Source organism: Acomys russatus, chromosome 19 (genome assembly GCF_903995435.1).
Source record: "Acomys russatus chromosome 19, mAcoRus1.1, whole genome shotgun sequence".
Taxonomy (NCBI): domain Eukaryota; kingdom Metazoa; phylum Chordata; class Mammalia; order Rodentia; family Muridae; genus Acomys; species Acomys russatus.
In genome coordinates this window covers 48,194,574-48,217,824 of record NC_067155.1, presented here as the reverse complement: position 1 = coordinate 48,217,824, position 23,251 = coordinate 48,194,574, and positions in this window count along the sequence as shown.

The following is a 23,251-nucleotide window of genomic DNA, read 5'->3' as shown; positions in this document are numbered from 1 at the left end:
AAAAGTTCTGCCCTGAAAGTTCAGGGTAGAGGGCAGGCTATGTCAGCCATGTGCTGCAGCAGATAGGACCAGAGGAGTGCTGGGGGAACCTGGAACTATCTGCCCCGGGCCTGGAACACAGTGTTTCAGCCTTTTATAAATGGATAATGGGTGAACTACTTCCTGCTGGCAGTAGGGCAGTGACAGGGGGTTAAAAGGCTGAAATGTTGGTCAGGTTCAGGAAGAACAGGCTGTTACATTTGCCATCCAGGGTCTGAGAACATCTGTAGCAGGGACGGGCAGTGCAGGTCCAACTGGCACGATCTCTGAGGTTGGACTAGCGCACCTGTGGGCAGCTGCTTTGACAATGTCCCAGGTATAAGAAGTTTGGCAGGATACTGGAACATATATGTGGGCAGAAGACAGCTAGTAAGAGAAAATTCCCTCTAGGTATACATTTCAAACTCCTGGGAGAGCAAAGAGATAAGGCTTGAAAACAAGGGAAAAAATATTTGAAATTTTTGGGAGAGCAAAGAAAAAGGTTTGGACAGGGGAACTTCCTTCCATTTTACCCTAGGAAAGGCTTGACCATGGGAGAGAAAAGGTTTGGATACAGGGAGCTTCCTTCCTTTTTACCCAATTGCTGGCAATTGGGTAAACAGTTTAGTTTGGGATCTGTGCAAGTTTGGTCACAGAGGCGTGTAAGCTTAGAAGCCCTTAATGTGGGGCATAGGGATTTGAGATTCTCCAGAAGACATCCCAAAAGCATGCAAGGAGGAACAGGCATCTGGACGTTTCCAATGGGGAGGTGAAGTCAGTAATCTGTTAGGGCGTACCCAGAACAGTTAATGACTCAGAAAACAGGTGCACAGACTGTTCCAGGTACTCGCCAGTACTGGACAGCAACCAAAAGAACACAGCTCTGAGGCTGCGCTGGTCCGGGGACACAGCCACCTCCCTAGGGCACTAGGAATTTTTGGAGGCCAACCGGCAGCAGGGGCGACTGTGTCAGTTCTCACCCAGTGGGAACTGTCCTAGTGAGAAGGACCAGCCTCAGTCATGTAGACCAGGGTTGGGTACCTCTGCTCCCAGTGCCCCAGACTCTCCCAGATGTCCCTGCCTTTGGACTTGGTCTCCCTTTTTATAAACTTTTTCCTTCATCATACCTAGGATTTGTCATGTTTCCTTTCCTCTTCCTTCCTTCCTTTCTTTCCTTCTACTTTTTGTTTTAGTTCATCTGGTGCTAAAACTGGGACCACTCATGTTTCTTTCTTTCTTTTTTTTCTTTTTTCTTTTCTTTTTTTCCTTTTCATTCACTGAGAAGGCAAGATGATTAGTGACAGGTCCTTGCACTCTGACAAGTCTTTGCACACTGACATTGACACATGCTACTCAGGTCAACTCTCCTGCTTCTCTCTTCTTTTTATCCTTTGTTTGTTTGAGATGTTCCATGTAGCCCAGGCTGGCCTGATGTTCTTGGTGTTCCAGATGCCTCCTGCCAAGTGCTGGGTTTGTGGTTTGCACCACTGCAACATCTGGGGTTTGCTGATTCCTTTCAGAGTGAAGGTTCCTCTTGGTTGGGAGCAGCAATGAGTGAGTTTGTAGCTTACAAGTCTTAGGATGGCCACCATCTACCTCTATTTGCTGTGTGTGTGTGTGTGTGTGTGTGTGTGTGTGTGTGTGTGTGTGTGTGTGTGTGTGTGTGCCTTGTGGGGGCTCCCTGTGTGATGGCCAGCTTCTTGTCCAAGGTTTCTCTTCTCTGGTTCCCAGAACTTCTGAGAATGTCTCAAATCATCAGCTCCTGGTAGATAGTCTCCTGTGACCTCCCTCCGGTTAGCCAACAAGTGAGGCCTGAGGCCTAAGGGTTTGGGGTTTGTCTGGGACCTGCTATTACAGTGCCCTCTGGTGGCCAAAGACTGACTCAGCAGCCTGTCACCTTCCCAGACTCACTCTGTCCCTTGAAGTCTCACAAGTCAACTGGGCAGACACTTCCTGCTCCACCTCCAACCGCATTCCTCAATTGCTTAAGTTCTCAAGCTCCACTACCCCACAGGGTTCTTATTACTGTAGAAGACACACTATGTGCTTACTACTGTAAAAACAAGCCATCACCTTCAGGTCTCAGCACCATCTATCAGATGGCAGCGGAGTCAACCATAGCGAGTGCCACTTGCCTACACGGGATGCGCTAACAGCAGCCTCAGGTCCCACATCTCCTTCCTATAAGGAAAGTGACAACCCATGTAGCTGCTGTCACTGTAGTCCCTGGAAAGCTTGGTTTAGGCCTCTGTTCCAGAGTTCTTGTGGACTCTGTGTGTGGTGGCCAGTCCTTGTTTTCATAAATGAATGGATGATCAAGCTAAATGTGTCTGTCTTCCTGGCCTTCCCTGAAGCCTGCGAGCTCAGAGGCCATTTGGGCAATGTTTATCTAAATCCCAGAACTCAGGACAGACCGACATAAAATATTGAATCTGTTGAGCAGGACAAGCCTATAATCCCAGCCCTTGGAAAGCTGAGGCAGGAGGATTTGTGGGAGTTTAGGGCCAGGCTGGGTTACAGAATAAGATCTTACCTCAAAACATGTAACAGACCATGAAGTGTTGACTCTGTACAAGGGCACTCGACCCGTGCTGCAGGGAACTGTGTTTCTGCCCAGTGTCCACCGAGTGCTTTCTTGGCAGATCCCACCAGCATCTCTTTGGCAGGCGCTCTTGACTGTCATCAATTTCTGTTGAGGGCTCTTTGTCATATGCTCAGGGGTGTCACCTTGGCAGTCTGGCCCATCCAAGGCTCTCATGCTCCCAGCCACCAAGGATGAAGTTATGCTGGGGTGGAATGGACCAGAGATGTATATAGGATTCTTTAAAATGCAGCAGGTCTCTAGCCAAGCCTGGTGGCCCAACCACTTTTGGTAAATGAAGCAGGAAGACTGTAAATCCAAAGCCAGTCTGGGTAACTTAGCAGACACACACACACACACACACACACACACACACACACACACACAGACACACACACACACACACACTCACACACTCACACACTCACACCAGTATCTTTCCTCTCTGGCCTCCAGGCCAAAAAAGTGGAGCGTGGGAACTGAGCTTTTTCAACCATTCCAACTCCCGGTAGTCAGGACAAATTTCTAAGGCAAATGAGACCTCAGGGCAGTTCTTCAACAACCAGCCAGTGTTTTTGGAGCCTTCCCTCTGGCCTGATCAGACAGATGGACCACAAAGACCCCTCTTCTGCTTATGCAATGTGCACAAGAAAGAGGTGAACTCAAGTCAAAGCGGAAGAGCCATCTGGGGGCCAAGAGCACAAGAGGGGATCAGGGTATATGTGTGTGTGTACAGAGAATATATGGGGGGGGGGGGAGAGGGCGATCCATCTGCAAGAGGTTCTTGATAACCTGGTTGGGCAAGACTGCTTCTTCACCCTTTGGCTTCTGATCTCAAGCCAGGGACAAGAGAAAGCTGGGTTGCAGAAAAGTCTACAGGGAAGAGAGACAAGATGTCACCTAGGACTGGGACATAAAGAGAAACAGACTCCCTGGAACATGAGATTTGCAGAACATTCCATGGAAGAGAGGATATGCGCCGAATGGGTACAAGGTGCTGTGTACACCTTGCCCAGAACAAAACATGCTCAATCGTGGCTGTGACGCCAGCTGGGACGTGCATGCCGCTATGCCACAGCATTTGGCCCTGCTCTCCCCCCTAGTGAGTAAAGATAAATTACACGCTCTGTCCAAAAATCTCAAACAACAGAAACTGTGTCCAGCCAGAGCTCTCCAGGGAAGTGTGACTACCATGAGCAGAAGTGTCTCATAGGATAACCTGTGGCAGTCACACACACACACACACACACACACACACACACACACACACACACACACACACACACAAATAGTCATTGGTAATTATCGAGTCCCTGGGTCTTTCACATGCTGTTTATTTACCCAAAGTGCAATGCGTCCAGCTCTCCATTGCAGCTACTCTCAACCAGTGATGGGAGAGCCAAGTGTCTTCTCTCTGACAGCAAGAGGAGGTCTTGGGACACAGTGCATGGACAGAAAATACAGATGGAAGTCACATGTGCTCCAACATGTTCATTGTTTAAAAGTGGGGTAATTAGAAAGGAGGAGATGAGGGACCACCATCACTGCCAAGATTCCCTGCTGTCAACCCCGATGCAATGGCAAGAACTGCAGCGGCCATCCTGTGACCACGAGGAAAAGACTAGGGAGCTCAGACGTTCACTCTTGGATATGACTAAACCACGGAAGCAAAGCTGCAGGACTTGGTCCTCTTAAGAAGTTCTTGCCCTTTTATAAATTACTAGCAATGAGTCTTCTTCACATGCTAAAGAGGGGGGAAACTGAAGCAGAGAGAGTGCTGAGGGTCTTCCCAAGTGTGTGAAGAGGCAAGCCCACATCAAATCCTGTCTGTCTGAATCAGAGACCATATAATGAAATAAAGCCCCACTCTAGATTTATGGACAACTGTTGTTCTATTAGGGGATGCATGTTTTCCTAGGTGAACCAGACAGGTCATTGGGGAAATATTCGTTGTGGTTGAACAGGATTGTCAGCAAGCATTTCTGCTTAGTTAGGATGATGTATTTTTCTGGATTAACCCATCCCCGTGCCTGCATGCTCTAGAAAGCACTGTAGGGGTCATCCCATGGGGAGCAGGCAGCAGTGTACACAACACGGAAAGGCAGCTGCCATTCTGAGATTCCTAGTGCCTGGCATCTCTAGAGTGGCACCGTGGAACACCGTCTTGCTTTCTGCCTGTAGGAGCTGGGGGAGGAGCTGTGCTCCACGGAGTGAGACAGGAAATGGGCCCTGTAGTCCCCAGTGTTGCTGCTATAATGCCATGTGCAGTCTCTACTCGAGATCATTTGCGGAGCATTCTGTAAACACAGAATCACTCTTTTACACAGCCTTACATGTAATGCATAATTCAACATCTATTTCATAAATATGAAATAATCTTGGTTCTCAGTAGAGACACACGCCCTTGGGTGTGTTAAAGTGGCTGGCTGGCTTTTCTTACCCCTTTTCTAGCAAAAAAAAAAAAAAAAAAAAAAAAAAAAAAATTAGAATTATCAAAGAAACAAGAGGTTGCCTTGCCTTGCCTTGCCTTGCCTTACCTCAACAGGTTTTAGAAACAAACACAGAAGCAATTAAGAGGAGAAAAGAAAGGTTGCAGGGGCCCATACTTCCTAGTCACTGAGGCCACTCCTGATGTGGTCTCAATTCCATGCCCTGAGGGGAACCTAATGTTAGTAGAACTTAATGTTTGCGGAAACTGGAGTTGGGGGGGGGGGTTGATTAAACAAGAAGTCCAGTGCCAAAGTCAGGGAAGCGGGAAGTAGATCTAAAGGCCAATTAAATCCTTCCCTTTCTATCTCTCAATCCATTCCATGTGCCTTGTTTTCATCCTCACTCACCACGGACCAGAACTCTTTGCTGAGTTGTCTGCAACAGCTCCTAGGTTGTAGAGGCATAGCGCCCCTGCCACACAACTCCTAATTTTGTATAATGTCTTGAGTTGGGTTTAAGGACCCCCCCCCCCAGTCATGGAGCCACCATATGTCAAAGGGAGAGAGGGATGGGAAGTGAGGACATGGCTGCTCATAGGTGATGGTGGGATTTGCCAGGTTCCAGAAGGACCCCAATACTGTCCGAGAAAGCAGAAATGCCAACAGGCAGATAAAAAGTGTGTACTCCACCTGGGTCTTTAGACAATAGCCAGGCGAAAGGCTGACACAGAGCTCTTGTGTGACTCCAGGCTGCTCTACTGATTTGTGATCTACAAGGACCACTGGCCACTCAGACATGAAGATGACTTCCCTTGCCATCCCTAGCATGTGGGAAATGGTCTCAATGTCCCATAGAAAGCCAATATGGTTTTCGGTCTTAGTGCTATGTGGCTATTCTCTCCTTTATTTATGGTTTGTGAATCATAAACTGCAGGATTGCTTGATTACATTTTAATTGCATCGGGAGTAAATAAATGCAGAAATTTTCTTTGGATGACATCAAAATTCAAAGGCTAAGGCTGCCGTTCTCATCAACTGCTCCCAAGACAGGGACTCCCCACCTTCCAAAGAGACTGTCTAGACCTCTGTTTAACCTGAAGCTCTGAGACCTCGTCCTCCAAATCTACTTGAGGTGCTAAAGCAGGAAACTTGACTGTTTTGGGTCGGTTGTATATGTTGAGGGTAGGAGGGTTTCACAAAGAGACAAGGAGCTTTGGGACCATTAAGCCACATTTCTATTAAAAAAAAAAAAAGGCTTGGAAATATCTAGACAATATTGCGTGCATTTGAAACCTACCCTGTCACGATACATCTCTCTGCTAATGAACACACTAAACTGTTTTCCATTTTGCTTTACAAACTTGCACTGAAGTAAACACCCTGATTTGAGGAGGGAGAAAAGCCTCCAGTATAAAGCTCCAAGAACTTAAGCCCTGTGCTTTCTGCCTTGTTGCCTAGTTTCAGCTCAGCCTGCTTTCTTATACAGCCCAAGACCCCCTGCTCCGGGATGGCACTGCCCACAATGGGATGCGTCCTCTTATAACAATTAGTAATCAAGGAAATCCCCCAACACACCACAAGCCAACCTTATCCCAGCAACCCTCTGCCCCCAACTGAGACTTTGAGCTGTGTCAAGTTGACAAGGGCACTAACTAAGGGAGACTGCCGCTGCCACTTTATTCCCAGAGAATATAACGCTGTTTAAATTCTCTGAGTGGGGTGCTGGAAAAAAATGTCTCAGTTGGTAAGCTGCTTGCTGTGTAAACACGAGGACCTGAGTTTGAGCCCCCAGCACCTACATTAAAAAGCTGGGCTATGCTGGAATGCTGGCACGTATCTGCAGTCCTGGCACATGGTGGGGGGGGGGGTGGGGGCGGGGCAGAGACTGGAGGATCCTGGGCGCTCACTGGTCTGTCAGTCTAGCTCAGTGGTTCTCAGCCTTCTTAAGCCTGAGGCCCTTTAATAGAGTTCCTCGTGTTGTGGTGACAACCCTGCCCCCATCACGGCCATAAAGTTGTTTCATTGCTACTTCATAACTGTAATTTGCTATTTGTTAGGAATTACAATGTAAACGTCCTATATGCAGGATACATGATATCCGATACCCCCCAAAGGGGTCCCAGGTTGAGAACTGCTGGTCTAGCTGAATACAAACATCTATGGGAGATAGTCTTTTTTTTTTTTTTTTTTTTTTTAAAGATAGTCTTAAAGAATAAAGTACACAGCAATAGAGGAAGAAAAAGGATGTTGCTCTACGGCCTCTGCGCAACACAGTCACACATGTGCACACATACACATCAACGTGTGCACACATACTACACAATCAAAGAAAAACAAACAAACAAACAAAAAAAAAACGTGTTAGAATGTACAGCAGCACCCTGAGGCACGGCTCCAGAATGGATCGAAATAGGATCTGCCTGTCGGAAAGAAAATGGGTCCAACTGAAGCTGAAATCATTCTGCGGATAAAAGACAAATCCTGAAGCCTGCCTACTGCTGATGCGGGTAGAGGGACAGAAGGAGATATGGCACCAGCCCTCCCCAGGGGACCACTCAGGTGTGGCTGGAAGAAACCTGCCCATTGTGGAGATGAAGGCTGTTCGTAAGCTTAGTCAGAGAGGTCAAGGTCAGGCCCTAAGCAAGCCGGGAATGAGGGTCACACTTTGGGATGGGGTTCCAAGAGAGGAACCGCGCAGTCTGTGAGAAGAGTGTCACCTTTATATGGTGCAGGGACAGGGCAAAATGTTATCAGCACCCCTTCCGGCTTTTTCAGAGATGAATCCCATAGTCATCTCCCCCAGCCCCCTCCCTGAGACAGTGTTTCTCTGTGCAGTTCTGGAACTTTCTCTGTGGACCAGGCTGGCCTCAATCTCAGAGATCCACCCACCTCTGCCTCTTGAGTGCTGGGATTAAAGGTGTGAGCCACCACTGTCCCATCCCCCAAAGCATATCTTAAACCTCAATTTTCCTCCCAGTGTACACAAGAATTCTTGATATGAATGACAATGGTGTCCCCGGTGGATACTGGAGGACAATTCTAGCATCTTCTGCATATCCCGGGCTATGGACATTCCCAGACATGAAGAAATTATGTCCTGTTTCCCTCCAATAATCAGACTCAGTTGAGGATCTTGGATTCTGCTTTTCCCCTCCATGGCTGTCTCTGGGGTCTGGATACCTTTGAGCCAGTACAAAGAAACCCACACAGCACTAGATCCAAGGAGAAACCTCTTTGTGATCATCCCACTTTGGAATCAGACACTTTCAGCCCAAATCTTCTCCAAAATGCTGGGGTTGCTGGAGTTGTGCTTTCACACACTAGCCCATAATATTTATGTATGAGGCACTGGGTACAGAGTTGGCTTTCTGCCCAGGGAGGGGAAGGAAGAAAGGAAAATGGGAACAGAGTGACAGGTCAAGAGGACCAGGCCTCTAAGAGAGTGCGTTCAAGGCAAAAAGTGCACAGTCCAAAGGAGCACCTGAGGGAAAGGGACCGCTGATGGAGGAGGAGGATGGAGGGAAGGGACCACTGACGGAGGAGGAGGATGGAGGGGAAGGGACCACTGATGGAGGAGGAGGAGGGACGGAAGGGACCACTGATGGAGGAGGAGGATGGAGGGGAAGGGACCACTGATGGAGGAGGAGGATGGAGGGAAAGAACCACTGATGGAAGAGGAGGATGGAGGGAAGGGACCACTGATGGAGGAGGAGGATGGAGGGGAAGGGACCACTAATGGAGGAGGAGGATGGAGGGAAGGGACCACTGATGGAGAAGGAGGATGGAGGGAAGGGACCACTGATGGAGGAGGAGGATGGAAGGAAGGGACCACTAATGGAGGAGGAGGATAGAGAGGAAGGGACCACTAATGAGGGAGGAGAATGGAGGGAAGGGACCACTGATGGAGGAGGAGAATGGAGGGAAGGGACTATTGATGGGGGAGGAGAATGGAGGGAAGAACAATTGAGAGAGTTGGAGACAAAATGGCTACAGCCAGTAGGAGTCAGGATAGCTGAATTGAAGCCCAGCATCGTGCCAAAACCACCACGAGGATGGCAGAGCCTGCCCTAAGAAGCTAGGAGAGCCTGAAGAACAGCAGTTCTTAGCCTGTGGGTCATGATCCCCTTGCAGGGGAAGGGGAGGCTAAACAATCCTTTCACCGGGGTCGCCTAAGACCATCAGAAAACAGATACTTACATTATGATTCATAACAGTAGCAAAAATCACAATTATGAAGTAGCAACAAAAATAATTTTATAGTTGGGGGGAGGAGGTCACCAGAACATGAGGAACCGTATTAAAGGGTCCCCATTAGGAAGATTAAGACCCATTGTCGTAGAAGGATGTGGTTGATACAAGGTGTCCCTGCAGAAGCAGAGCCTGTGGCACAGATCTCACAGTAGCTCTCTTCTCACCCTCTGTCTCTTTCCAGGGGGTCCAACCAAAACACAGGAAGGGTGTCATGTCTAAAGCTCAGCCCTTAGAGCATGGAGCCATGGGAAAGGGATGTGAGGGGCAAACACAAAAAGATATCAGATATGGTGGCGCACGCCTTTAATCCCAGGAGTCAGGAGGCAGAGGCAGGTAGATCTCTGTGAGTTCAAGGCCAGCCTGGTCTATAAATTGAGTTTCAGAACAGAGTTTTCCAATGAGAGCCTATCTCAGAACTAACAGAAAATGAATGCAGGAAAAAACTCCAGATCTGCTCTGTTCCGAAATGACAATGCTAGGGGACTGCACTGCCAGAAAGAACGTCACACGATCTATACATGAAAGGGCAACAGTGTCCCTGACAGCCACCACAAAACAGCTGACTAGAGAGTGAAGAACCTTCATGAGAAAAATCATATCCCTTTGGTGGCGGGGGTTAGTTTTCACTACCTTCCACAGTGAAGCAGGGACAAGGAACTGCACGGAAATGGGCGGAGCCAGAGCAGGCAGAACGGCATGAGGGATGGCCTCCCACTCAGGACCAGCATCATCTTTAATCATGAGCTTCAGAGGAGACATTGCCCCTCTCCATAACATCCATAAATTACCCCAGTGTACTTAAGAATCAGACTGGTTGATTTATAACTCGGTTCATTTATAAAAGCCAAACTCAGCCACCCAATGACAGCAACTGCCTGAGACACAGTTTAAAGGGAAGGTGGCCCACAAATTATCCAGGGTTTTGGTTTGAGACAAATTATTCAGGAGTGTGGCGTCAGCAGGAATTGGTCTGCACATTAATCCATGGCAGAGGAGCTCCATCTCAGTGTCTGTTCTAGTTTATCGCTTCGCGATGGTGGAAGGCTGACAAAAGAGAGAGTAGGACACAAGGGGCCGGTGGACCCGAGCTATAGGTGATTGGGTCCAAGGTCATTTTGGAGGCCACCAAGGAAAGTGTGTGCATCAACTAACTATTGCTATGAAACAAACAATCCCCAAACTCAGACTCTTTAAACAACTGGAATTTCTTCCCTCTCCCCCTCCCCATCAGATAGGGCTCCATGTTTCTTAGACTGTTATTTATAATTCACAAAACAGTTATTTCTAAAATATATTCCAATCAGCCAGGAAACTGCTGAGGGCAAATCATTGAGGGGAAAAGAAAAATGAAAAACTGTAGAAGACAGTGGTAACCTTTCCAATGAGGCGCCACATGCACAAGAGGACAAATGTCCCAAATGCTATAGACTGAAGGCAAGTGACCAGGTGAAAACAGAAATAGCTATTCATTCGAACACTTGCATTCATCACATCACTATTTCTGTGGCTTAGGTGTCTGAGTCTGACTTTCCTGCATGCTTTGAGAACTGAATCTCTGTATAATGAGAGCTGAAGACCTGGGGTAGCAGGCACACTCGGTTCTTTGCCTTGTGCACTCAAGGTGGACTCTGCCTGTCTTAGCCAGGGTTTCTCTATTGCTGTGAAGAGACACCATGACCGTGGCAACTCTTAAGAAGAAAAAACAGTTAAGTGGGGCTGGCTTATAGCTCAAAGGTTTAGTTCATTATTATCACAGCAGGAACCATGGTGATCTACAGGCAGACATGATGGTGGAGGAGGAGCTGGGAGTTCTACATCCAGAGCAACAGGAAGCAGAGAGAGTGACTCTGGGCCTGGCTTGAGCTCCTGAAACCTCAAAGCAGGAAACAGAAAACAAAACAGGAAAATACAACCAAGCTGAAAGGCAGGAAGACCTCAGAGTTATTATTTCTGAGTCTCTGAGCCTTCTTCGGTGGCAAACAGAGGCATGGAACTTATTCTGAGCCAAACTCAGTCTACTCGGCTATGTTTCCATTGTAAGTCAGACTCACACCCAGTCATACACCAAGCACGTCACCATGGACCATTTCTCATCCCTCAAGAAGCCAAGTCAATAGAAAACTTCTCCCTCCTCATTTGCAGCCTCATCTCGGAGAGACCCTGGGCTCGATCAGATGGAAGAATCTTCTATGACATCCACTGAGTGTCCCGGCTCCAGAAATGCCTTCAAAAGCATAAGGCAAGACTATAGGTGGACAGCATCTGTCCACGCTGCCATCCAGGGATTAATAGAGCTGTCAACAAGGTTTTGTTCAGCAAATTAGTATGACCAGGATCCCATCAATGGGCATGCTGGCTGCAGACAGAGGAGGAAAATGGAAAATGGTATTGTGAAGGTCCCTGGAACAGTACAGGAGAGACAGTGTGTGGGTTGTGGTTAGGGTTTGTTTTTGTTTTTGTTTTTGTTTTGTCAAATTTACACAAGCTAGACACTCATTTGGGAAGAGAGAACCTCAAATGAAGAAGGGCCTCCATCAGATTGGTCTATGAGGCATTTACTTGATGGATGATTGATGTGGGAGGGTCCAGCCCACTGTGGGCAGTGCCACCCCTGAGAAGGTAGGTGGTCATGGCTTGTATAAGAAAGCCCACTGAGTAAGCCAGGAGGCACAAGCCGGTAAGTAGCATTTCTCTATGCCATAGAGTCTATGGCTGCTGCTCCAGCTTCTGCCGCCAGGTTCCTGCTCTGCTTGAATACCTGCTTAGGCATCTCTCACTGATGGACTATAACCTGAAAGCCAAATAAACCCTTTCCTCCCAAGTTGCACTTAGTTATGGTGTTTTATCACAGAAACAGGAACCTAACTAGGATAGCAGGGAACAGGAAAACCTTGGAGAGTGAGTCAGAAACACTGTGAGACGCTGCCATGGTGAGCAGTGACCGTTGGGTGAACCAGCCAGGCTCTAGACTCCAGGCTCCCTGTCCCAGCCTGAATCGTCATCCCATCACCATGACTTATCTCTAAACGCCAGGCGTTTGCTTTGTTTCCGGAAGAATTAGGAGCATCCCAAATGGAGCATGTCCCCCAAACATTTGTGTGCTGGAAATTTAATCCCGACTCCTAGGTAGGTATTCAAGAGATAGGGTTTAAAGGGAAGGCCTCTGAGAAGCAGTTGGGGGAACAGAGAAGGCCACAGAGGGCTGTGTTAATAACCCTGAAAAACTGGAAGGACCTGAGCTGACACACTTATTTTATGCTCTTTGCAGTGTTAGCGTGCTGCGGGAGACTCCTTGGCTCATGCCGGGAATACTGTAGTATAATCCTCATCAATATCCCCAGTCTCAGAAGCATGAATAGAAGAAACTTTTACTTATAAATAATCTGACTCTGGTAACTGTTCTGGCAACAGGAAATAGGCTAACACATCCCCCAGCCTGCCCTGCCCCATGTCACTCACTCAACACCAACATACTTGGCCACAAGCCGTGTGTCTTGTCTCTCTTCCTGATTACCATGGTCATTCAGAATTGCTTGGTTTTCATCACATGGGTTCTAAATAGCTTACACCCTGAACTCTGCAAGGAAAATTAAGACTCGGAGTGACAGGTGGGCTGTCAAAATAACAACAACCAATGGTGAAAGTATTTCCTCTTTGTTAGTCCTTATTGCTTTAAGGTCAAAGTCATCGCTGGCATTAACATCGCTGTGATATCTCTGAGCTTGGACTGACTCATCACCGAGCTACAAGGAGGGACAGGTCTTTGGCTAGCTGCCCTTGGCAGACAACAGTAAGACTCTAGGAGGAATTAATTAGCCCTGTGGTTGAATTATATTTATTAATATAAGATGTGATTTTATATTAATGTAAGTATAGACGTGACTGCATTTTCTATTTTAGAAATATTGAAGTTTAAAATGATGGTCCTGCTAGACAGAGAAGCCCATGTTTCATTAGACAAGAGATGCCATCAATGATAAGATGAAGCAACACTAAACGGACCATCAAGATGGAGGACCAGAAACCAGCTCAGCTCAATGCCCTCACCCAAGGCTGGAAGCCCTGTGCTCTGGATTCTTCTAACAGAAAAGGCTTGGGCCTGTGTGATGTTTACTGTTGTCAACTCGATGACATCTAGAATGATCTGGAAGACAGGACTCTAGGCATGCCAGTGAAGAATTGCCTTGACTATGTTCATTGGAGTGGGAAGGCCTGCCCACTGTAGGTGGCACCACTCCCCTGTAAGTGGGGGGTAGGAACCGAGTGGTTGCAAGCATTCATCCCTGTTTCCTGAGCATGGATACCATGTGAATAGCCATCCTGCTGCTCCTGCAGCCATACTTTGCCTGCCTACTGCCATATCTTTCCCACCACGACAGAATGAGCCCTTGAACTGTGAACCGGAGAAGCACCTTTTTACTTAAGTTCCTTTCATATGAATATTTTATCACAGCATAGAAAAAGAAACTAAGACAGGCGAGTCAGTGAGCTGAGGAGGGAAACTGCACCACACCCACACCGGGGAGGCATGGTAAAGGCAGGAGGAGAGTTGGTTGGGAGCCGACATCCGGAAAGAGGCAAACAATGGTCACTGGTCATGTTCATGAAAGCTATTCTTGCCATTGCAGCTGCCCCATGCGTCTGGTGGAGCACCGCGGGGTCTCAAAGACTGCAATTGCCTCCCAGTAACTCTTAGGGAGTCACTCAGTTAGGTCTTTCCAAGTGACATTGAAGGCGGACCCCCTCATATCCCACAGTGGTCCCCCATCTGCTGCAACTCAACCCTAGTCATGGACAGTTCTCTCCCCACCGGAACACCCACCAGCAACAGCGAAGAGACAGACATGGCACCACACTGCCATCTTCGTTAGCATAAGGAGTTTTCCCAGACTCCTAGGGACCTCAACTCAGGCCAATGGACTTCAGGACCAACTGGTATAGTGAAACCGAGTTGGAAAATTTGTGAAAGATCCTTGAATAAGGAGTAAGAAAGAGAGACACTCAGAAGAATGGAAGACATACCCAAGGGGGTATGTGCTTCCCAGGGGAGAGCTGTGGTCAACTGTGTTAGCATTAGTCATTTTGGGTGGCTCTCCCGTTCCCTCTCAAATGATTGCTAAGAAACATTCATTGCCAGGCTGGAGAAATGGCTCAGAGGTTAAGAGCACTGACGGCTCTTCCAGAGGACCCGGAGTTCAATTCCCAGCAACCGCATACTGGCTTATAACCATCTATAATGAGATCTAATACCCTCTTCTGGCATGCAGGCAGAGCACTGTATATATAATAGATAAATAATTTTTTTAAGAAAAAGAAAAGATGCCTTCATTGTCTTCCTCTCTCCCTTTTAAGGAGAGATATCCCTGAGATGGCTCTAGTGAGGCCAGGAAACACTAGGGATGCATGGCGGGGGCAGGGGGGTTGGTTAGGACAAATCCTTTCCCGCTAATGGGACTTCTGGTGAGGTGCCTAGGGAACCACAAGCCTTGTAGCTAGGAAGAAGAAAGGCCTTAAGCAGTTAACTGTGCTAGGTTTTCTGTTCCACTGCTAGAGAGAAGCTTCAACTAGATAGATGGCCAGGTAAGCACCGCACCCCATCTTCTGCTTCCTTTCTATCTTGCCTCATCCCCTGGTCTATGGTGAACTTTTATGCTTGCACAGATCTTGATCTCCATGTGTCTGATTGTCCCCTACTTGGGTCACAGAGCCCTACTGCCATCAAACCACCGTTTAGTGCATTCTGAACCACTGAGAACCTGTTTTGTACATTAGAGAAAGAATCATTTGGGACCAGGCATAGATTTTTTTTTTTTTTTTTTTAACCAAGCGCTCTTGCTTAACACCTGCCAAGTGTCTCACCTAGTTGAGGATGGTGGTGGATGTCAGGGGCTAGGGCATCTTCTGAGACCAAGGCTTTCACTATGGTTGTGAACCTCACCAAAGAGAAAGAAGCTAGCCCTGGATGCCATGTCCTTGTTCAAATGAGACAAACAGTTCATAACTTCTCCTGGTCATGAGCCCGCAGCACTCTGGCTTGTAGGAAATGGGCTGAAATCCACAGCTCACCACAGGAAATGGGACATTGAGGTAAGGTCATAGGAAGGGAAGTCTACAAGGAAACCCATTCAATTACCGCACGGTTCGACTTTAATTTGAAAGACCCATCTTAATTGACTTGGCTCAGCTGCAGGTAATAGAAAGGTTAAATCAGCTTCAAATTTTTATTTCATTCACTGTGAGATGACTGATTTCAAATATTGAACTTCCTTCGGAGGAACAATAAATTACTTTCTGAAATATAGATTGTGCCAATAATGGATGAGTTAGACATAAATGGAATCCAGACATCTTGGGAACATAACCTTGTATTCATTTTTTTTTTTTTTTTTAGAAGCAGAGAGAAAGAAACTTTTGTAGTCTGGTGGGTTATCTGTGTTTTCAAATTACAGAGAGGCATGCTGTGTGATGTAAAGTTTTACAAAATGTTTGAGCATTACAAGAATATGAGCACTCTGGATTCACAATGCTCCAAACCAAAGCCCTCAAGTAGACATGGTGGTGGAGCTAGACATGCCCCAAGAAGAAGACTGAATGACAAGGCTAGAGCGTTCCACAGGGCGCATGGCCACAGAGCACCGCCTCACTTGGTTCTCTGAAATAGTAGTGAGGACAGAATACAGAATGTTCTCTGAGGAGGGTCCTGCTTTTCTCATCATCGTGACAGACCACTAGGTGGAAACTGCCAAAGGGAGGAAGCATTTATTTTGACTTCCAGCTTCTGTGATCCCAGTCCACAGTTCTCAGCCTGACACTATTGATTCTGGGCCCATGGTGACACAGAACTCTACAGTGTCAGGGGCGTGTAGTGTGGTGTAGGAGACTATCTCTATCATGATGGGCAGGAAGCAGATGACAAAGGAGAGGGTAGGACTTCAGGTCCAGTATGATTTTCAAAATCACACACAGTGACTTACTACTCTCACTAGGTCCCATTTCCTTAAGGTTCTAGAACATTCCAAAATTGTCCCACTTGGGCTCTAAGTTCAACAATGAGACTGTTGTGCTCAGAATCCAGACTAGGAACAGAATATAAAGGGAAGGGATGAGCTAATGTCTACAAAAATGTATTTTCTCATCTAAGATCTGTTTCTGGGGTGCCTACCGCGCATCATCACCTTCCACACTAAGGAGGGGGCAGTGTGTAAAACGCACAGAAGTCAGACTGTGACTTCAGCTTATCTTCAATTTTTTTTGCAGTGTGGGGGAGTTCCATGCCATGTGACCCAGCCTCACATAGCCTATGTGTGGGGTCACAGAGGCAGGAAGGCACTAAATAAAAGGAAAGTTGTAATTCCCAGTCGTCATAAGCTAAGGATATGCGGGCAGAAATGATAAATATTCATTGTAGAGTCTTAGAAAGTGTCACGTGTGTCACAGAAAATGTTTTGATTCCGGGGGACCAGGAGTATTGAGTGAGGGTGGAGAGCTTCCATCAGATGTCAAGGAAGTCACTGGAGGGATGTCTCAGTGGTTAAGAGCACTGGTTGCTCTTGCAGAAGACACGAGTTTGGTTCCCAACACCTACATGCTGGCTCACAACTGCCTCTAACTCCAGCTTTGGGATATATAACACCCTCTTCTGGCTTCTGAAGACACCAGACATGCATGAGGTACACAGACATACATGCAAGCAAAACACCCACAAGCATAAAATAAAAATAAGTACATCTTTTTTTTTTTAAAAGGTGTCACAAGGTACTATCGAAAGAGTGACATCCAAAAATCATACCAGCGGGGCTGGAGAGATGGCTCAGAGGTTAAGAGCACTGTCTGTTCTTCCTAAGGGTCCTGAGTTCAATTCCCAGAATCCACATGATGGCTTATAACCATCTACAATGAGTTCTGGTGTCCAGGCACACATTTGGGCAGAATACTGTATAAGTGATAAATAAATAAATCTTTAAAAAACAAAAACAAAAACAAAAAACAAAAAAAATCATACCAGTGTAAAAGGCGTGGGCAGACCTCCTGATAGACAAAGGGTTCTCAGTCTTCCTAAGGCTGGCTCTTCATGCTGTGGTGACCCCCATATACACGTCATAGAACTGTTTTGTTGCTACTTCATAACTGTAATTTTGCTACTGTTAGGAATCGTATTGCAAATACCTGACGTGCAGGATATCCGATGGGCAGCCCCACAGGTTGAGAAGCGCTAGGATAGATAAAGGGTTCTCCAGTCCACTGCTGTTGTAGGGGAGATGCCCTCTAAGATATTACGTCATGACCTTGTCTTCTGTCACCCAATGGCACCTTTCCCTCACGATAACAAGAGCCAAACATCACTCTGGCTCGAGGGCCACTGCTGGTAGAAATGGCAAACAGGAAGTAGCTGGAAATATGGCCACGGCTTCGAAGGAGCAACTGGACCGGTTTGCCCAGGATAGAGCTTGCAGCAGACACTACACACACCAAGCACAACACTACCACGCCCACATTTCCCAGCCTCACTGTAATATTACCCATCCTTCCTCCCGATTCACAAATTTACCCTTCCAAAGTCTGGAAACACCAGATGCGTGTCCTCCATCAATCGACCTCAGTGAGCATCGTTGGGCACAGGATAGTCCCCAGACCTTAGCCTGTCTCCAAGGCATCCTAACCACTGCCTGGGTGAGGCCACTCTGAGTCCACTTGCTGTTCTCCTTCAGGTTGTGGAAGACCATGCTTGGATCAGAACTCCACAGCCATATAGGATGGAGATGCTCTGTCCTCTCTCCAGCCAGAAGTCACTGCAGTCTTGACCCCTACCTCTGTATAAACTCAGAAGGCTGAGAGCCACAAACAGATGCTGTGGTGTTACTGATGCCTGGGAACACAGCAGACCACCTCCAGCTAGGCAACACGATTGAAGTCTTTTTATTTACAAGGTCTATTGGCTACTGGGTGGTTTTCTACCCTGCACAAAAGTCACCAGAAGGCTTGACTCCTTCAGGTAGACAATTCTGGGTGACTCCTCCATCCTCTGGGTAAGCCTTTACTCTGAACCATCACAAACAGCATCACCTGCCATGGTGGCCTCTGGCTTCCTGTTGCAATTGGCCGATTGTACATGGTTAGGGACAACAGTCCAGGGTGCTTATGCCTGTAGTTGCATCTCTGTCTGATGGCCCCCCATGGTCATCTGTACTTCTCCACCAAAGGCTTGAGTCAGATGACTCTGTCTGACTCAGCCATACTCTCTTGTTCCTTGTCCTCACCTTCCACCTTCCACCTCAGGTCTACGGGCAGAACAAGCAGCCCCAAAGAACATGACCAGCCCAAACCTTTCCAGGCTTCTCTGGGTTCCCAGCCTAGGGCTGTCAAGACTGGAATTATACTGCACTGCATCCCTCTAATGCAGACTTTACGAGTAAAGCTGGGCAGAAACGAGGACCAATAACCCCACAGGGTTCCAGGGTTAGTTTTGCAATGAGGATGCTGTCCCTGTTTTTCCTTCCCTCCTGGATGTCTCTCATTCCATCTGAAAGACGCACACAACAAAGGGACACATTGGGTTTCAAAAATAAACCGTGTTAAATAAAAAGGCTTCAAACATGTTGCCTAGCTGGAGGCGGTCTGCCGTGTTCCCAGGCATCAGTAACACCACAGCATCTGTTTGTAGCTCTCAGCCTTCTGAGTTTATACAGAGGCAGGGGACAAGACTGCAGCGACTTCCGGCTGGAGAGAGGACAGAGCATCTCCATTCTATGGCCGTGGAGTTCTGATCTAAGCATGGCCTTCCACAAGCTGAAAGGAGAACAGCAAGTGGACTCAGAGTGGCCTCACCCAGGCAGCGGTTAGGATGCCTTAGAAATGGGCTAAGGTCTGGGGACTATCCTGTGCCCATCGATGCTCACTGAGGTCGATGGAGGACACGCATTTGGTGTTTCCAGACTTTGGAAGGGTGAAGTCAGGAACCATGAGGAAGGATGGGTAATTACAGTGACATGAGAAGGCTTGAGGCTGGTATGTGTGGGCGTGGTAGCGTTGCATTTTGCATATGGAATATCCGCCACAAGCTCATAGTTCAGGTGGTAAAGTGCTTGTGATGTAAAAAAGCATGAAAAATTGACTTCAATTCCTAGAACCCTACATAAAAAGCCATATCAGGGAGGAGTCCCCAAATCCCTACCCCTAGCTGAAGAGCTAATAGCAATTGGTGGTGGCATGGGGAGGGAAAGCGTCAGTTTTTATCAGAGATGTCACCCTCCATAAGGCTGCACACGCTCCACTCGATGGTCCTATACCCTCCACACACCAGCAGCGCTAAGTGGACTCAGGGAATTTTTAAGAGAGTGCCTGTGGTTGAGAGGGAAAAGTGTGGGGGAATATGGGAAGAGTTGGAGAGTTGGGGGGGGGGTTAATGAAAACACAGCATAATGGAGGCTGGAGAGACGACATAGGGCCCAGGTTTGATTCCTAGCACCCACATGGTGGCTAAGAACCATCTGGAACTCCAGTTGATCTTCTAGGGGATCTTGTGCCTTTTTCTGATCTCCAACAGCACCAGGCCCACACACACATGGTGCAAATACACACACACACACACACACACACACACACACACACACACAGAGGTAAAATACCCACATGTACACACAAAATAGATCTTTTTAAAAGATTTATTTATTTATTATGTATACAGCGTTTCATCTGCATGTCAGAAAAGAGGATCAGACCACATTATAGATGGTTGTGAGCCACCATGTGGTTGCTGGGAATTAAACTAAGGACCTTTAGAAGACCAGCCAGTGCTCTTAACCTCTGAGCCATCTAACCTCAATCAAACTGTGACAGGGCAAAACAATGTTAGGTTTCCTCCACTTTGTACTTGTGCTGAGTACATGTTTAACTAGAATTTGATCTCCTAGCTCTAGTCTAGGAACCCGAGGCCAGGGTGTCCTAGTTAACTTATCTTAACTTCTGTTACATTGCCTGGTTATGAAAAACCCCTCCAGCCAACTGCTTATCTCAGCTTCTGTTAAACTGCTTGCTTCTATGAAGTCCCCTGCAGCTGCTGAGATTGGTGCCAGGATGTGTTTTCTGTCTTCAAAAACCCTGTGCTCCGTACATTTTAGGGTCATTCCTGAATATCTGCATGTGGTCCCAACTGGCTGAAATAAAGACTTTCAGTTGACTATAAACTGTGTCTGAGTGGGTCATCTCTGGTGGGCTACCCATAACAAAACAAACAAGATCACATGGTATATGCATGTGTGAAGTGAGAAATAAATTTTAAAAACATAGAAACAAGTTTATAAGAAAAATATCAAGTATGACAGCACATGCCTATAATCCCAACATTGGGGAGGTAGAAACAGGAGGATCCCTGGCACTCACTGGGCAGCCAGTTTAGCCCATCAGCAAGCTCCACTTTGGGTGAGAGCTCCTTTCTCTAAAAATGAGACAGAGAGGAAGGCATTTGACATTGACGTGTAGGATGATTAGTGTAGACCTGAGTGCTCCATCCCCACCCCCAGCAGGACTAGGATTCCCTATCCTAGGTGAGGTGATAGAGGGAGGAAGGATGGAGGGGGCTGGGTCATTAGGGGTTAACACTTTTCTTCCATCTCTGCCTGGCATGGCAACTAAGGAAGCCTGTTGGGGCAAGATTAAGGTAACACCTAGAGCCTTATACCCCAAGCTAAAGTGACCAGGCTCAAGCCAAGTGAATTCTGCCTCATGCTAAGAAACTGTAAATCAGGGCTGGAGAGATAGAGGTTAAGAGCACTGGTTGCTCTTCCAGAGGTCCTGAGTTCAATTCCCAGCAACCACATGGTGGCTCACGACCATCTATAATATAATCTAATACCCTCTTCTGGCCTGCAGCATACATGCAGGCAGAACACTGTATACAAAATAAATAAATCTTTTTTTAAAAGAAAGAAATTGGAAATTATCAATGAGAAATGAGAAGTCAGGTCCCAAAGAGAGGATGGCACACTGGTAGAATGCCCTAGAGAGGGTTAAAGCAGCCACATAGAAATTGAGGTAAGTGATTAAAAGAGCATTTGAGACAGATGACAAGTAGAAATAACAAGCGTGAGCAAGGAGGTAGAAGATCCAAAGATAAGATTTTAGATCTTAGAGCCAGAAAGATTTTTTTAAAGCTGGGACAAACACCTCAATGCAGCAGAGTGGAGGCAAAGAAAGAAAAGGCCTGACCTGCAACACAGGGCAATAGGAACTACAGTCTGAACACAGAGGAAATAGATTTGAATGAAAAAAAAAAAAAAAGATGAGCCTTGTGGACACATTGGGTACCTCACAAAGGATTTAATACTTGCTTTAAGAGTCTTAAAGGGAGGGAAAAATACAGTCAGGCTAAAAGAATCACAGCAAGACATAAGCATTGAAAAAAATCACACACACCCAACTCTGGCCAGAAAGATACAGAAATCTGCAGGTTTAAAGCTAAGTTAACCCACAAATAGTTGAATCTAAACAACCCCATCCCGAGGAGCAGCATCAATTTAAAGTTAAAAGTTAATGCAAAGGGGGAAGATTCTAGAAAGCACTAAAGAAAAAAACCAACACCGTGATGTGGAGAAGAAACTGCTTTGCTGGAAACTGTGGCAGGCAGGAGGAGTAGCCGAGCATTTTCCTAAGGGCAGAAAGGAAAGAGCAGTGAACTCAGAATTCTAAAGTCATTAAAAATATCCTTGGGAGGTGATGAAAAACCAAGGCCTTCACAGAGGAAGCAAAAGCAAGAGTGGGCTTCCAGGAGTGTTTCCTGAAGCAGAGTCAGAGGTCAGTGTGTTCTAGACAGAAAGACAATAAAAGGAGGAATGGAGGGAGGGAGCAAGGGAAAGAAAAAATGAGTGAGGAAGAAGGAGCGGGAGGAAGAGAGAATGAGGGCTAGGAAGGGAAAGGGGAACAAGAGAAAATTCAATAAATAAAATAATTTTTTAAATTAGACCTGTAACACTAAAAAACACAGGTTTTCCTGCAGGGAAGGGAGACACTGAGATAATTATGTCACAACGAGGCAGGAGAGGAGAGCATGAAGGATGTGAAAGGAGGTGGAGCTGACTTGAATCTTTAAAGGCAGCAACAACGATGTCAGTTACGGAAAATGAACTTCCTGTAGCAACCACTAAGAAAAATCTATGCCACACGATGCCCTCAGATATCATGGATTAAAAAAAAAAAAAAAAGGACATTTTAGAAAATATTCACATCACACATAGGGAATAAGGAAAGTGGAGAAAGAGAAGCCCAAAGCAGAAAACAAAAAAGCGAAATAAGATTGCAGACATTGTTCCCTTAATATCAGCAATTATATTCAACACTAACACACTGACTAAAGACAGATTTGGAGCCGAGTGGTGGTGGAGGCAGGTGAATCACTGTGAGTTCAAGGCTGCCCTGGTCTACAAAGTGAGTCCAGGACAGCCAAGGCTACACAGAGAAACCCTGTTTCGGGGGGGGGGGGGGAGACAGATTTGGAAGTGATAATCACTTGCTGTGCTTGCAAAGGACTGGGTTTCAACTCCCAGCATCCACATGGCCCCTCACAATCTCTGTAACTCCAATTCCAGGGGACCTACTGCCCTCTTCTGGGCCCTGTAGGTACTGCACTTAGGTGGTGCACATACATACAGACAGACAAAAAACTCATACATACAAAAATAATAATTAAAAAGATAGACTGTCAGAGGGGTCTGTAAACAATGACCCAATGATATGCTGTCATTGTGAAACTTATTTCAGATATAAGTATATAGGTTAGTTGAATGTAAAAATAAAAATTATATGAAAAAGAAATACTAATCAAGGGAAAGGAGATCCTTTTTCAAAAATGAAATGTAAAAATAGGGGTGAGGATATAGCTCAGCTCAGTGGTAGAGCACTCTCTGGGTATGCGTGGAGCCTAAAATATCATAATAAAAATAAATAATAAACACAGGATGGTCTCATTTCCTGGAAACAG